This window comes from Lissotriton vulgaris, chromosome 10, assembly GCF_964263255.1.
Source record: "Lissotriton vulgaris chromosome 10, aLisVul1.2, whole genome shotgun sequence".
In the NCBI taxonomy this organism is placed as follows: domain Eukaryota; kingdom Metazoa; phylum Chordata; class Amphibia; order Caudata; family Salamandridae; genus Lissotriton; species Lissotriton vulgaris.
The window spans coordinates 706,812,905-706,830,661 of record NC_141698.1 but is presented as its reverse complement, the minus strand read 5'-3'; positions in this window follow the sequence as shown (position 1 = coordinate 706,830,661).

The following is a 17,757-nucleotide window of genomic DNA, read 5'->3' as shown; positions in this document are numbered from 1 at the left end:
GGGTTACGAACTGGGGCGCCAGAAAATCCTACGGAAACATTGGTCAAGCCAGACAAAGGTGCACCAGGGAGTTTAGAGTGCATAATAGAACTCTTTGCTGCACCAGTATCCAAAAGAAAAGGTTCTGCCACACCTGATGTAATCACTTCAACATAAGGTCCACTCTGGTCTACTGGAACTGACACTACTCCCTCCCTTTGTCCATGGCTGTCCTAACTATAATAAAAACCAGCACTCTCACTTCCAACATAATAATCATCAGTGTACTACTGAGTGGACTGGACGGTCGGAACATTCTGTTGGTCAAAATAATTCATAGAATTCTGAGGGGAAAAGGATTGTTCATTCTGGGGAAACGTACCACGTCCCCTACCCCTAGATACTTGTTGGAAACCACCACGGCCTCTCAGTCCAGACATAACATTTGCACGCTGTAGCAAGATCGGGCAACTATTCTTGAAGTGACCTTCTTCTTTACAATAAGCACACCGATTAGGGCCTAGCGGGAGTCGCGAAGCAAAAGACTCAGACTTCTGCAACAGTTTCTGAAACTGTGGGGGTTGCTGAAACTGGGAAGGTTGCTGAAACTGACGCTGATTAGGGCGAGGCGGATAAGCCTGCTGCAGAAGAACTTTTTTTTTTAATTCTCTAGTCTTCTTCTCTACTTTATCCTTCTCATCTTTATCTCTATTCTCATAGTATTGTGCAGTAGCGAATATCTGGGCCGAAGAAGAAACAGCCCATGAACTCTCAGAGTCCTTTAACTTAATAGAAAGTTCAGGAAGTAAATTAAAAACAAACTTATCAACAAACAACCTCTGACCACCTTCTGTACTCATGTCCTGACCACTATGATCAATAAATCTTTCCTCAAACCTAGTGAAGAAATCAGACACACTCTCGTCTTTCTTTTGTTTGCAAGCTGCTAACTTGTCCCAATTCACCCACTGAGGAGGCATCATAGTTTTCATTAAATTATTAATCCTACCAGGTAGTTCTGCAACTAGGGGTTCAGGTTTGGCGCCTCCTACCTGCCGACCATCTGCAGCAGTAATATTACCCCACGTATCTCCTAACTCTGGCGCGTGATCCTCGTGAAGGATCTTTGCCCACAAGGGTTGAGGAACTACATTACCCATCAACATATCTATGTCAGCTAAATTCATAACACACACATCAACTGTCTAAGACAACTCCTTGTAATAACCAGCAGGATTTTTACGGGGGTCAGGCAAGGTCTGTTTAAGATCCAGGACCTCAGCTCTCTTCCAAGGGACATGCACCCACACTCGCTGAAAATGAGCTGGTGCAGCCGCAATACCATGAGCGGCATCAGCCACAACTGCCTCTCTCCATTCAGGGGGAACTTCTATCATAGGATACTGCTTCACTTTTCTCCTAACAGAAGGGTCAGGTTCGAACAATGACTGAGGTGGAAGTCTAGACCTAAAAGTGAGTAGTGTCTCTACCGCTTCCTCAACATCGGAACCCACTATCGTCCCTTTAGCAAATTCAGACTGAACATTGAGAAATTCCAGTGGAATTGAACCCAACTCATTGTCTTCCCACTCCTGTCGAAGGAAGGTACACATGACATCAAAAACATACCTTTGTTTTGGTACCTCCCACTGTAGGAAGATATCCATAACCACTTGTGGACTGTACTTGGAGATATTCAAAACCCATCTACGAGCAAGGAGATCTAACACTGCCCGCTCTTCTGGACCAGGGAGCTGACTACGTCTCTGATTACATTCAGAAACAGGGGTCATATTCAGTGACCCACAGAAAGGAGACAAAAGACTAGTGACAGTCTCAGTCATTCGTTGCCGAACAGAAGGAGAAGAAGTTGACATGAGGAAAGGAGACAAAGTGTTCTGAGGCGACAGAGACATAGGGACAGAAATAGGAGAAGTCGAAGATAAAGGAGTGTAAGGCAAAGGAGTTTGAGGCAAGGCTGGTGGCAAGGCTGGCGGCTCTGGAGGGGGCTGCGCCGGGGGAAAAAGAACCACCTGTGAAGCAACGGGTGGCTGAACAACAACAGGGGGTTGAACGACAACAAGGGGTGCAACAACTGGAGGTAACAGAGGTGCAGTAGCACCCTGCACATAAGGGGGTGGTAATCTCAGTAAATGTGACATCAAAGTATCCTTTTCAGGGTCTTCAGTCACATTTGAAACGGGGGGTGTCAAAGCCGGGTAACATTTGTCAATGGCCATGCAATGTTGTCTATCTGACACTTCAATCGCATGATCTTCTTCATCTTCCTTAAACTGCCTAGCAGCTTGCATTACCGATATATTCCTTTCCTTCCTATCTCTCTTAGCTTGCTTAATTTCTCGCTGTTTGGCTTCCTTACGCCAAAGGCGGAAATAGTCAAGCATCGCCGGCCGGGCTTTCTTCTTAAATAGCACAACTTCTAGGTTATCTAAAACATCTGATTCAAAACTACCATGTTGGGGCCATCGTAAAACACCATCTTTCCTTGTATAACGGACCCATACTTCATTAAAGGTAATGGGACCTACACCATGCTTTGAATAGAGCTCATAAGTTGGAGTTCCATCCGGAGGTATCGGACACGAGTCCTCCAATCGGGAATCCCTATTACAACTACAACAAAACCATTTCCTAAAGTTGCTAAAACCAGGCATCTTTTAGCTCACTAGTCTTGCTTCAAACTTCAAGGGGTTATCAAAAATGATACACTCGCAAATATACTAACCCCTCGGCTTCGACTATTGCAATGGCCGAATCAAAACCAAGAAACAAAACAAAGTCGTGGGAGCGACCCACTTCTACTTAACTAAAATGTCTGTCTCGCCACCAGAAGACCGTCTAATGTCTCACCTTACAAATCATCACAAGAGGGTCCAAGACAGGGCGACAGACAGGGCAGCAGTCCTTCGCAGCCGTCGGAAAGTGGAAGCCTCGTAGAAAAAAAACCTTCGGTCCACGTCGACATGCAGGGGTCGATGAAGTGGCGGCCGTCCTCCAGGGCTCCTCACAATCTTCAGGCTTGGACCAGTACCGCTGAAGTCGCCCCACTAAGGGCGCCAGTTGAAGAACCGGGGTTTAACCCAGCGGCGTCAGGGGCACGCCTAAGATCTTGAGTTCACCTCTCTTGGTATACAGAGACACGGAACACTTCTGGATGGCATCAGAGACCAAGATTATTAGTTGCAGCTAGTAATAGTGATCCTAGAAATACATCACTGTGTAAATTCTCAGGAGACTGCTCATTTTACTAAGGCGAGACGTCTCCTTTTATTCCCAATATTCACATTATAAATGTACACCCACTGCATAAAATTCTAGCCAGTAAGGTACATTTTCAAACAAAGTATCACATAACACAAACTCAATTTACAGTATCCCAACCCAAAAGTTAATTATTAGGAATGTTCCAAATTCAATCTCCACAAGCCGGACAAACCTATAATTGAAAGCATAACCCATGTAATGAAGAAATATAAAAAAGAAACAGTAACAGATGCTGAACAAGATAAGGCATGTGCAAGGAAACTAAAAGTTAACGATGTCCTGAACATTGATTAGCAATCTCAGGCAAAGATCGATCAGGCAAATTGGCTTTGCGAGGTCATTTTCAGGTGAAGAGGTCAGTTTCTTACAGTTCATTTCAGAGTCAAAAAGAAACCTAGGTAATGTATACATGAACTAAGAAGGCCAGGCCACTTTGTTCGACGGGCTACCTTCACAGGCCTACGTGAGGGCAACACAAAATGGTGGCACAGTACAAAATGGAGTCAGATCGAGAATTACAAAACCTCATCAGATCTTAGACTACTGCTTCCTCTTGCACCCTGTGCTTCAGACCTTACCCTGCACTGCTCTATCTCCCTCTACCCATGGACACTGTTGACCCTCTATAACCTTAAACCACACCACACCAGTGGAAAATACCAATCATTTTGGATTTTCTATAGTGAAACGATTTTCATGAAGCTTCAACTAATGTACACCAGACTCATTCTTGGCATCCCCAGAAGTGCACACATCACACCCTATGTCGAGGAACAGCATTGGCTTCCCATCCGGAAACGCTGCATTCAAGCTTCTCATCCATGCCTACAGAGCCCTCAACAATGCAGGACCACTCTACCTCAAAGACCAAATCCAACTCTACCGACCATCCAGACATCTACGCTCCACTTCTCACTTGTACAAATCCCTTGCCCCGCAGAAGCAAGTCAGGTGGGCGTGCCTTCTCCTTCATCGCTGGCAAAAGCTAGAACAAACTCCCTCTACATATCAAGACCACCACTCCACTCCTCGACTTCCGCAAAAAGCTGAAGACCTGGATGTTCAACTAGGAGCACCTCCAGACCTACACTCCGGCTCTGGCGACTGGTTACCCTCACGGGTGATAAGCTGCACCATATAAATCTACATAGCATAACACCATGCACAGACCTATTGAGTTTGGCATTCAGTGGCAGCTGGTGACATTTGAATTTGTGAGGAGTAAAAATTGTGTTTGCGTGCACTGGGCGAGCGTGCGTAGCGTGCGAGCCCAAACTACGTAAGGAGTGTTCGGGGGGGGGGAGGGGGGATTTCTCCCCCCGATAACATTTTGAAAAAAGAGTGGGCAAATGGGGCATTTTCAAGCTGATGTGAGAAAGCAAGAAGGTTAATAAAGCAATTGTGAAAATGCAGTTATTACCTTAATAAAGAGATGTCATATTATAACATAGGTACCATCTTATTCAGTATAACCACCACAGCATATCCACTATGCCTCTTTTGTCAAACAGGCAGACTGTCATCACTTCCAACCTACTCTGAAATTCCACATTGCTTGTCTATGTTCTTCTATGTTCTCACACGTCATGTGTTTTTGCTTTACACAGGACAAACATGTCAAGAATATCTCAACTCCTCACCTGTTCCAAAAGTGTCAACTGTCTTCCTCGTGATTCACTGTTCACCTAGAGAAAACGATGTAACATGGAATGTTGAGTTTGTCATTTTTTGATTGAAATGTGAGCTGATAGGAGGTGGAGGGGAAGAAAGAGAAAACCGTTCCACTCCGGGTGAGGCTTCACTTGTAGCTTTATATGAGTAACTATGAGTACAGAAATATTGGGGGAGTCCTGCACCGAAAGACATCTTTAAGGAGATTGCAACACTATGGCTGCATACATCCCTCTCGTCTCAGCTAGTTTTACTTGTCCTTCCTGTGACTTGCGATCCCTGCATGGGAAGGACGTACTTCCTGTGGCAGATCGGGTTCTTAGGAGTCCAGGAAATGCAAGTAAGCTGCAGTAGGTATTGGTAGTTCAGCTGTCTTATGCCTTCTAGGGGAGTGGGCAAGACTAACCATATAAACGGGTTCAATGGGACTCCTGTCTCAGTGGTGTATGTATAGGCATTTATATAGCGCACTACTTACCCGTAGGGTCCCAAGGCGCTTCGACCGCTGCGAAACCCTTCCTGGCTTCCCTGAGAGATGGTCCCTTAATGGGTATCTCCAGGGTGAGACCAGGCATCCCCGGCGGTCTGGTGGGGCCGTTAGTGAAGATGAGGCAAGCAAATGCCCAGAGTTGCCGAGTGTGATCGCTGATCAGAGTGGGCACCGAGGCGAGAGAATTATCGAGTCCGCTGACCCTGGTCCAGAAACCTGCCGCGCCGGGAATCGAACTCTGGTCCCGGGCCGTCCTCTGCTCTCGGGTCTGCCGCCTCTAACCAGTGAGCCACACTACTTCACAAGTAGGGACTCACAGCAAGCAGCAAGGACTGTGAATAGGATGGGCACATGGAGTCAATGTGGGAACCAGGTCTCTCACATGCCCTTTTCAAGAAAGTGTCGAGTAAAGAAGCATAAATAATCTCCATTACAATGGTTAAACAAACACTTAGCCAGCGAAGTAATGCTTGGATCAAGAGTGGAGTTTCAAAGGAGGGTCAAAGGGGAAAAAATCTCGATACTCTCACTTTGTAGCTACTGCTCTAATGAAATTCTAACCTGCTAGCTGCTACATCTGCCGAACCACATTGTTAATTCGTTTTGTATTTGTTTGGCAGATCTAGAAGAGGAAAGCAATCTCACACCTAATCTGCATCTTACCTTGATAACTCTGTTGCCCAAGCTTCTCTTCTATTTTCTGGCCGCCCTCACTCTTAAAAATGTCCTCACACCTCATTTATCAAGTGCTTGTCCTGGCTACTCGGGTTTGGCTGTCCTCCCAATGAATCTCGTATCAGGTGTCCCTATTTTGGCCAAGCTATCAGGGGGGTGGCGCACTGGCCATAAACAGCCACAGGACCGAGGACCGTCATAAATATTTAGACTTTGCACTACCTTGTTCAAGTTCCTGCTTTTCTTTCCTTCCTTCATTAGGAGAGTGTCCTGGGTTCCTCTTTCTGTCTACTTTATACCTCTCCCCGGATTCTTTATAATTTGATTCATTTCACTTCTGTTCCAATTAATCTGTTTTTGGGGGGCAGGAGATTCCCATTGACTGACTCAATTCATTTCTAATTATGCCAGCTTATTCTCACTCGTCAAAGGGATTTATCATCATTTGTCTGAAGTTGCTGTTGAAGATTCAGAATATGAGCAGCAGTGCGTTCATGGCCAGGTAATTTATAGTGGGGCGGGTGGTGAAATATTCAGATCATCTACTTAAATTGCGCCATAAGGACATCCTCCTGTTAGCTGAGTTTGCCTCTATTCAACTCCCTTAGTATCATTGCTGTCTATTGTCCTACCTCTGGGGGCTCTTTGCTATCCAGTCTGATCTACTGACAAGCATTGACATCTCAAGGAAGCATGGAGGAGCCTTTTCAGATCCAATCCTGCAGTAAATCTGTCCCCAGACACCAATACAGACACTTCTTAATCACAAAATTAATTACAAATTCTCACACTTGAAATTGTGAACAAATGACTTCAGCTCTGAAAATGCAGTCTCAATATTCTTTCATATGAGCATTCATTAGTGATTAGATGTTGTGCTCTATTGATTTGAACCATAATGTATTCGACAGACAGTATTATACATTTGATGCATTTGTAATTTCATAAAACAAATACGCTACTTCAATTATAAATACATGTAAGGGAATCACACAACACCATTCCACAAAGTCTTCTGTAGATACAAAAGTGCACCGAGTATTAAAACATTTAAGTTAATAGTCTCTAACTATATACAGTTGTAAATACATTTCTGATGTACGATTGCATGTATGATTGCAGTCAACTGGTTGAGAGTGAGCAACCAAAACTAGTACAAACTAAAATAAAATAAAAGGAAACAACAAAAAGGAGAGGAAGAAATAAAAGAAAGATGCCCCAAACCAAATTAGCAATAGTTGAAAGGGTATGTGGACAAAAACAATTTCGAGATTAAGTAAAAGTAAAAGGTCAAAAGAAAATCATATCATGAAACATTTCAATCCATTTAGAATAATACATGAGCAAAAAGCATTTCCAAGATTACCATATTGCATGGACATTACAGATGTAAAAGCAGATTCAACAACTAGGTGAGTAAACAAAACTATTTCAAGATGCCAACCAAAATATGAGATACATAGACCTTGCTTTTCAGATTCTTATGTGTTATAGGGCAATCACTATACAGGCAAGCACTTTTGCATTTCTCTTCAGTACTGCCATAACAGCTTCTATTAGATGATAATTAATGGTTTTAGTACTTTACATAACATTATATATAATTAAAATAAATAAATGACTAGCACAGAAATACAACGCATGAAAAGATATGACTTGAAATTACCTCTGGAAATTACACAATATTGCTTCACAATTGTAGAGTGTTTAAAAATCAAACACTCCAATGTTTAAAACATCATATATAATCAAACATTTTGAATAATGTGACGTCCCAAGAATGTCATAACAGCCTATCTACTACAAATGTGTCAGAATCTTGATTGTGACTTCTTTTCATTGTATAAAGATATCCTGTTCATTTTGATTTGAGTCCTATTAATTTAATTGTCTATTATCTGTCAATTACCATGCAGTCCAGTGATAAATCCCTACTAATTTCAAGTCATAATTCCCATGATGGCAATCTAAATGATGACCTCCCAGAGGGTATTTCAATTGCATTTATTTATGTTGTGCATATGTTCCATTACCTTTATTCAAAACAGTCTCAGCATGCGCCGGATGTATATTTTCTTTTACAAATAGGTAATCACATATACCACTTAAATGGAGTCCCATCTAATAAAGTTTCTCCTACCATATGTACCATACTGTATGTACCACAGTAGCAACACAAATGAAAGAAATATGTGACACAGTGCAGCTGTCATGTGTTTTGAGATTCAAGTGCTAAGCATATAGTATGTCTCAATTTCGGGACCTAAGAAATTTTAAATTTGATTTACAGGATGTCAACAATTTTTGCTCTTCCTCCATCAGTAAAACAGATCACGTCTTCTTCAAAATCTGGGGAATCTGACCCGAATCAGAGCTATATTGGGTCAAGTAACACATAGTAGACAAGAATGATACACTAAGGGGCCGATTCTTATTTCATTCGGAAGGGCTCCGAATCAGATTTGTAATTGTCGAAACCGTTCAGGAGCCCTTGTTCCTGACCAATTCATTTCCCAGTTCCGAACGAGAAAGTATGATGACTGGAAAGCCTTAGCGCTGATCGAATCGGTTCTAAAAGGCATACGGAGAGATAGAGTCCTCCGGAGCCGAATCATACAGCCCTAAGGAGTAGGTACAATAAATGATTCGGACAGCCTTTATGATTTGTTTTGGCCGGATCGAAAAGGCTGCCGGAATTGGTCTTTGGGGGCCCATACCAGGCCCCCCTTCACCTGGGGTTCTCCGAATCATGCCCATGGGGTTACCCATGGGTCCCCCCTTCAGACCATGCACAGTGTGACCGGCACCAAGGGGTGCCCGCCACAGGGTGCACGATGATCCCCAACCACCCCTTTTGTCAATGGGAGACTGTGTAGGCGTTTGGTGCACAGGCTCCCATTGAAGTCAAAGCATTCTGGACGCAAGTTATTCGGTTTACTTTACAAACAAGATTGGAATCGGCCCCAAAGACAGGAAAAAAACTAACTTCTTGGAATGTCTCTGGAGAAAGTTCTATTGGGAGGAGGGCAAAATGAATTACAAAGTAGGACTAAATATGTATTATGGGCTTTGTAAATCCGCTTGTGCAGCATACTACTCTGATAAAATCTTATTCACCCATAATTGTCCTCACACACTTTTCAAGCTAGCGCAGGAACTTTCTGATTCCAGTAACCAACCTCTGACGTCCTCTCCGCCCCAGTCTCAATGTGAGGAACTAGCTCACTTTTTCATTCATAAAGTGGACCTTATTTGGGCTCAATTGGTGAAGGATTGCATTAACGGAGCACATATGACTGATTCGGCTTCAGACGATGGCAGTTGGAACTCTACAAAACCAAAGGGGATGGTAGACAGACTGTTGAACATTGCAAGCACTCACCCCCCAGTCAACTGATCTGGGTTTATTCCATCACCATTTTTTAGCTCACTCCGCCACCCCAGTTCAGACATGGCCATATGCAAATCAGTCTTGCTCTGTGCCTCATGGGAACAGTCCAGCCCGAACTGCCAAGTCATGCCTTCCCTGGACCGGAAACAAGCATCCTGGGACCGGTTTTGGGTTCATAACCCTCATCAGCCAGGCTATCTTGAATCCAGTGGCAAAGTGAGCAAGGGACCCACGTCTGGGCATACCCTGCCAACTTAGGGCGAATAAAGCAAAACCAAATGGGATGATGGACGGACTGTTGAACATTGCAAGCACTCACCCCCAGTCAACTGATCTGGGTTTAATCCATCATCATTCTTTGGCTCACTCTGCCACCCCAGTTCAGACATGGCCATATGCAAATCAGTCTGATCCTGTGCCTCATGGGAACAGTGCAGCCCGAACTGTAACCCCCAGCAGTTAACAGTAACACTCTGGCCAATTCTGGCTTGAGCGCTACCAAAGGGACCTGGTCCCTATTAGATATGGTGACCTTTATGGTCATTATACAATCTATCAAATCAGGATACCCGCTGGACCCTCTGCCGCCTAGCATGCTTGGGTCATTGGACTGTAGCATGCTCGTAATGATAATGGACTATTTGAACTCCTCTTTAAGTGAGCGGTTTGTCCCTGAGAAGAGGAAGCATGAATTGGTTCTTCCACCTTTGAAAAAAGCACTTTTGAACCCAACCAATTTTTCAAATGTTCTTCCTATTTCTCTTTTAACTCGTCTTCTCCAAAATTCAGGAGAAACACCTTAATGCTCAGCCTACATCCTTCATGGAAGCGCAAACTTTTTTGCATCCTTCACAATTCAGCTGTAAGGCTGAAAATAGAAGAGAGCGCACCGTTCTGGTAGTGGCTGAACACTTCAATCAATCAATCAATCAAAGCATTTATATAGCGCACTACTCGCCCAGAGGGTCTCAAGGCGCTAGGGGAGGGGGGTCCGCTACTGCTCGAACAGCCAGGTCTTGAGTTGCTTCCTGAAGGCGAGGTGGTCCTGGGTCAGGCGGAGGTGGGTCAGGAGGGAGTTCCAAGTCTTGGCGGCGAGTTAGGAGAAGGACCGTCCCCCTGTGGTGGCTCTTCGGATGCGGGGGACAGTGGCGAGGGCGTGGCCGGTCGATCGAAGCTGACGTTTGGAGCATAGAAGTTGAGGCGGCTGTTGAGGTATCCTGGGCCTTGGTTGTGTAGGGCTTTGTGTGCGTGGGTGAGGAGACGGAAGGTGATTCTCTTGTTGACCGGGAGCCAGTGCAGGTCTCTCAGGTGTCCGGAGATGTGGCTGCGACGGGGGATGTCCAGGATGAGTTGTGCTGAGGCGTTCTGGATCCGCTGGAGTCTCTTCTGGAGTTTGGCGGTGGTTCCGGCGTAGAGGGAGTTGCCGTAGTCCAGACGGCTGGTGACGAGGGCCTGGGTGACTGTCTTCCTGGTCTCGGTGGGGATCCATCGGAAGATCTTACGTAGCATGCGCAGGATGTTGAAGCACGACGAGGAGACGGCGTTGACTTGTCTGGTCATGGAGAGGGAGGAGTCCAGGATGAAGCCCAGGTTGCGTGCGTGGTCTGTTGGTTTGGGTGCGCTGCCTAGGGCGGGGGGCCACCAGAAGTCGTCCCAGGTGGAGGGTGAAGATCCCAGGATGAGGACTTCCGTCTTGTCCGAGTTCAGTTTCAGGCGGCTGTTCTTCATCCATTCGGCTACCTCTTTCATCCCTTCGTGAAGGTTGGCTCTGGCGCTGGCGGGGTCGTTGGTGAGGGAGAGGATCAGCTGGGTGTCGTCGGCGTAGGAGATGATGTTGAGGTTGTGCTGGCGTGCGATGTCTGCGAGGGGGCTCATGTAGACGTTGAAGAGGGTTGGACTGAGCGAGGAGCCTTGAGGAACGCCGCAGATGACTTCGGTGGCTTCTGATCTGAAGGGGGGGAGGCGGACTCTCTGTGTCCTTCCAGCGAGAAAGGAGATGATCCACTCCAGTGCCTTCTCCTGGATTCCGACGTTGCTGAGGCGCTGCACTAGGGTGCGGTGACAGACAGTGTCGAAGGCCGCGGAGAGGTCTAGGAGGATGAGGGCTGCTGTTTCTCCGTTGTCAAGCAGGGCTCGGATGTCATCAGTGGCTGTGATCAGGGCTGTCTCGGTGCTGTGGTTGGCCCGGAAGCCAGACTGTGAGAGGTCGAGGGATCCGTTCGTCTTGAGGAAGGCGGCCAGCTGCTTGTTGACGGTCTTCTCGATGACTTTTGCAGGGAACGGGAGCAGCGAGATGGGGCGGTAGTTCTTGAGGTCGGTGGGGTCGGCTGATGGCTTCTTTAGTAGAGCACTGAGTTCGGCATGCTTCCAGCTCCCCGGGAATGTAGCGGTGTCGAAGGAGGTGTTGATGATGTCCCGCAGGTGGGGTGCGATGACCGCGTCGGCCTTGTTGAAGACGTGGTGAGGGCAGGGGTCGGTCGGCGATCCGGAGTGGATGGAGTTCATCGTGCGAACGGTGTCTTCGGTGCTGATCGGGGTCCAGGCGCGGAGGGTGGTGGTGGAGGGCGGTGGTTCGGTCATGGCATGCGTCGGTTGAGTGCTGAAGCTGTTGTGTATGTCCGCGATCTTGTTGTGGAAGTAGGAGGCAAGGGAGTTGCAGAGGTCTTGCGAAGGGGTGATGTCGTTGTTTCCGGCGTTGGGGTTGGAGAGCTCTTTAACGATGTTGAAGAGTTCCTTGCTGTTGTGTGCTTTGTTGTCCAGTCGTTCCTTGAATGCAGTTTTCTTGGTGGCGTGGATCAGTTGGTGGTGTTTTCGGGTGGCGAGCTTGAGGGCAGTCATGTTGTCCAGTGTTAGGTCTCTGCGCCAGGCTCTCTCGAAGGCTCGGCCGTTCTTCTTGGAGCTCTTGAGTTCGTCGGTGAACCATGGGGCTTTTTTGCTGCCGGGTCTGCTAGGCGGGGTCCTCAGGGGGGCGAGGTCGTCTGTGCAGTCGCTGATCCACTTTGTGAGGTTGGTGGCCACTTGGCTGGGGTTCGTTGCGCTGGTGGGTGGGTTCTTGCTCAGGGAAGTCGCGAGCTGGTCGGCTGTGATCTTGTTCCAGATTCTGCGTGCAGCCTGTTGCTGGTGGATTGTGGTCCTTCTGAAGCTGAAGTGGATGCAGCTGTGGTCCGTCCAGTGGAGTCCGGTGGCGTGGCTGAAGGTGATGTCCTTGCTGGATGAGAAGACGGGGTCGAGTGTGTGTCCGGCGTAGTGGGTGGGGGTGGACACTAGCTGCTTGAGTCCGAGGTTTGCGAGGTTGTCCAGCAGGGTGGTGGTGTTGCGGTCGTTGTTGTTCTCCAGGTGGAAGTTGAGGTCCCCGAGGAGGATGTAGTCAGCGGAGGGGAGGGCGTGCGGGCTGACGAAGTCGGCGATGTCCTCGCTGAATTGTGTGCATGGTCCCGGGGGTCTGTAGATGAGGGTGCCTCTGAGGGTGGTCTTGGGGTTGATGTGGACTTGGAAGTGCAGGTGCTCGGCGGGTGCGAGGGTGTAGTCGGTGTTGGTCGTGATGCGGATGGTGTTCTTGTGGATGATGGCGATGCCTCCTCCAGTCTGGTTGATGCGGTAATTCCGGATGATCTTGTATCTGCCTGGGATGGCGATGGCGATGTCGGGCGCTGAAGAGGCGTTCATCTAGGTTTCCGTGAGGAAGGCGACGTCTGGGGCTGTGGTGTCGAGCAGGTTCCAGAGCTCGACGGCGTGTCTGTGGACGGAGCGGGTGTTGAGCAGGATGCATTTCAGGTGGCTGCTGCTGTTGCTCGTCTTGGTCTTGGTCGGTGCTGGAGTAGTGCAGGTCCGGATGCAGGTGAACTTGCAGGAGTGGCAGCAGAAGGTGCGTCTCGGGGTAGCTCGGTAGCAGCCCGGGATTCGGCCGGCGTTGAGTGTGTTGAGTTCAGTGGCGTCGTAGGTCCGGCGGGTGGGCTGGTGTCTGCGGGGGCCAGGGGTCATGGTACTGGGCGCGGTCCAGGTGCGGACGGGCGCAGGCGGGTTTACCTTTGGTGCACCTTCTGCGCTCAGTCGGTGCTCCCGCTGCACGCGTCCGCTGCGCGGTCGCTCTGGGGGCGTCATAAGAAGGGAGCCGGGAGGGAGGGTCCGGTGGGAGGCGGGAGCGTGGGATCCAATCAGCTGGCGTGGGGGTGGGGCCGCAGGCAGTCAGCGGCGGGAAAACGGGTGCAGGCTTGGCGGGCGCCCCTGCGGCGGCTGGGGCGCTGGAATCGGCGTCCGGGCTAATTACAGGCAGCAGGTGAGGCTCAGGAGGCAAGAGAGGCGAAGAGCGTTGAGACTGCACATTGGCGAAGGTGGAACAGCTGCGCTCATCTTACTGGCTCTTAGCATGACTTTTGACACCATGCCTCACTCCATCTAGAAGGACAGTCTGATGTCCTTTGATCTTGAAGGCTCAGCACCGGTGTGGATTAGATATTTTTTTTAAATTGTTCATTCCAAGTTTTTTCATCTGGTGTGAAGTTTGAACCGCAAGCTTTAACTTCTGGAGTTCCTCAAGGCTCAGTCCTAAGTCCCTGTTGTTCAACTTGTACGTCCGCTCTCTAGCGGATGTAGTGAAGAGCTATGCCTTGACCCTGTTATCCTACGCAGATGACACACAGATCCTCTTTACGCTGCCATCTGCACAGAGTCACGTTCCTTCTGAACTAAACCTGGGCTTGAGTCATATCTCCTTATGGATGAATAAATCGCGGTCAAGCTCAGTAGGGATAAGACGGAGGTCATGATTCTGGGTAAGCACCCCTCTTTTGGGGCCCACAACACTGGCCAGTCTCCCTTGTGGCTCTCCATCTTCGAAGGTTCACAACTTGGGATTTCTGTTGCATGATAAGCAGGAAGCCTCGGGTGACCAAAGTGACTGCCACGTGTTTTGCTGTGCCTATGTGGCTAAGAAAGGTCATTTGGATGATCTCCGTTTCAGCTAAAAAAAAACTGTAATCCAGGCACTAATTCTACCCAGAGTGGATTATGGTAACTTGCTACACTTGGGCATTGAAAAGCCAACTGTTCATCAGCTACACATAGTACAGAATGCAGCCACTAAGCTTTTGTACTTGCTTCCAAAATCTGCCTCAGTCTCCTGTCACCTTCATGAGCTGCACAGTCTCACAATCTCCAAACGCATTAAATTCAAAGCCTTGTGCTACATGTTTGAGGCTAAAGCTGGATTACGAACCCGCTACATTCAGGATCTGGTGGTGCTCTATCAGCCCACTCCAGCTCTGAGATCTCTGAATCATGCTTTATTTATTGTGCCTAAATTTTGCTTGTAATGCATGCAAGGGCACTCCTTTTCTTATGTAGGTCCGAAACTATGAAATTCCCTTTAAGAGCAGTGTACCTTATTACTTGCTATACGCAAAGGTTTGAAGACCTGGCTCTTTCAGGTTGATGTACCCAAAAGTCACTATGTCTGCTGCTGTTGCACAGGAAAACCTCTAGCGGTAGCTGTGTGCATTACAAATTCCTTAATTAAATAGAATTGTATCCACTTTGAACAAATCAGAACAGTATTTCAAATGAGAGTCTGTGAACCTACAATAGGAGATGGCAATTGCATCTCAAGCTAATGAATTCCCTTAAGAGGCATTCCAAGAATGAAAGTAACTGTCCTAAAATTGCTAAGCAATGGAGATGCAATTTTACCAGGATCCCTATAAAATTCAACATGACAATGTGATTGGTCCTTCGAGCAATCACAAGCTAATCATGCTCTGAAATAATTTCCAATACAAAAATCTACTCATTCCATCAGTATTCTGTGGTGCCTGTGCAATAATCAAAATTTCGCCTACATACTGCCATCTAAAAAGAAAAAATGCCATGTATCTCATCACCCCAGCAATGCTAGTGCTAAGTTCAAAATGAACATGATAATTTCTAAGTGCATTCTAAAACTTTGAGAACTGTGAAAAAAGAGAGTTATTTTGATAACATTAAATCTATCTGAGGCGGAGTGATCATGTAAAGATTTTGGATGCTCAAAGTTGCTAGAATTACTTTAGTCTACTGTCGCATACTGTTCATAGGCCCCAAAATGCCTCTTGAATTGTCAATGTATGAGAGTAACAAAATCCATAATAATATCATTGAAAGCAGGCAACCATTCTTTTAAGGAAACGGTCTATGAAATTATTCTTCTAGACAGGTCATAAGAGTCTTATGAATTTTCAAAAGTAGGTTTAGATGAATTGGATTAGTCACCTTGGGATTTCTCGCATAATCATGGCTAAACATGACCGATTCATACCAATGTTTCAACATTTTAAAGGCTTGTGACTGTCAATGTTTAGATGGTTGTATTAAGGTTGTCTGTATGTGCTAAAACTACAACTTAGTGTAGGGCCCCGGCTTCATTAACATCTATATTGTAAGGAACAAATGTACCCCATGCCTGCCTCCTTAATTATAATACTAGGACTATGATTATTATTTCTTCTAGGTAAGTTGTTCTCCTTCACTTAACTTGTTTGTATGTAGCCAGATGCTTTTAGGGCCTGATTCCTTCACCTCAATGTCATCTGCCACTTGTTTATATAAAATATGGATACAAATGTTGCAGTGGAAATATGGAAAAATAATTGATGTGCAGGATAAAACACTATTGTGGTTGATGTTTACAGGTTGTAGAACTCTTGTTGAACCTCATCTGGTTTTTAACCACAGGTTTTTGTGGGTTGTTCATTGCCATTAACTTTATTGATGTATTATGACTCAACATGAAGCTAGATCTTTTTTCAATCCAGTTAAAGAGATAAAGACAGTGAAGAAGGAAGAAACAAGCGAATATGGGTTATATTCATTCGTTGCTGCACTGTGCTGGCTGAAAGAGAGAGCAGATCAGCGCTACATTTACAAAGATATGGTGCAGTTCTAGTCTCTCCTAGCACTCTAGCTCTTGTGGCTGCCTAGAACCAATGCAGGCACAACTTCATTATGGCATCTGCATCGAAGGAATACATTCCCATACAAAAATCTATCCTTTGAGGCTGTTTCCTCTTTAAATGCCTCCTGCAGACTGCAGCTCATACAAAAATAGGAAATAATCAGAAGAAACAAAGATATTTCTCCTCGTAACACCAGCCTCAGTTAGGCGAACATTTTTGGTGCAAATGGATGTATACAAGTCTTCGTAAAAATGGGTTTGCGTCAAGATACATGGGCAGGTGCACGGGATCGCCCACAAGCCACCCATATAATGCGTAACTGATGCAAGGTAATGTAATGCAAGATAACACAAGGCTGCCTTACATTGCTTTCTTATAAAAAAAAAAGCCATGCAAATCGTGACTTGTGTGGCTTTGTAAACCCCAAATTCGTTTTGCATTAGTGTTGCATCAAATTAGAGAAGCAACCCCGAAATCTCTCTTTGAAGAAGTACATCATTTGATACTACTGTTTTTTTTCTGCTAGAAACTGTGTGTTGGACTGAGTAAAGTACTTTTCATGGTATTGTACTATATATCTAACATACCCCAAATGCTGCCCACAGCCAATATTTAGCAAAACCAAAGGGGGTGATGGACGGAGTGTTGAACATTGCAAGCACTCACCCCCAGTCAACTGATCTGGGTTTAATCCACCATGATTCTTTGGCACACTCCGCCACCCCAGTTCAGACATGGCCATATGCAAATCAGTCTGACCCTGTGCCTCATGGGAAAAGTCCAGCCCGAACTGCCAAGGGTCAGGACTGATTTGCATATGGCTAGGTCCAAACTGGAATGGCATAGTGAGCAAAAAAACAATGGATTTAGGCCCAGATCTCTGTACTGGGGTGAATGTTTGACATTGTTCTGCATTCTGTCCATCAATTGCTCTTTTTGCGCAACCAATATTGGGCATACGTAACTTGATAAAGCATACACTCCACAGCTCATGATCAGATGTGGAGCATAGTTTGCCCATGCCAGGTCGACTTGGAATCAGAAAGTACCATGGCCTGTCTCTCAGCGCCCTAGGTGTAGTATCTCCTTCAAAACTCTGGATCCCTAGCCAGAGGTCAGAGATCATCCCAGCAGTGGAATGAGCAGGTATCAATGTCTGGGCGGGTAAAACACCTAGATGGGAACATGCAGCGCTTACACTGTGATAAGGATCATACTTACAATGACAGAGGAAGCATCGTACTGACACTGTATCTTGGAATACACTGACAGAGGGACATAGATATAAATACACTGGAATTGTGGGGACACACATCCTGTCGTAGTCTGTCCTTAACAGA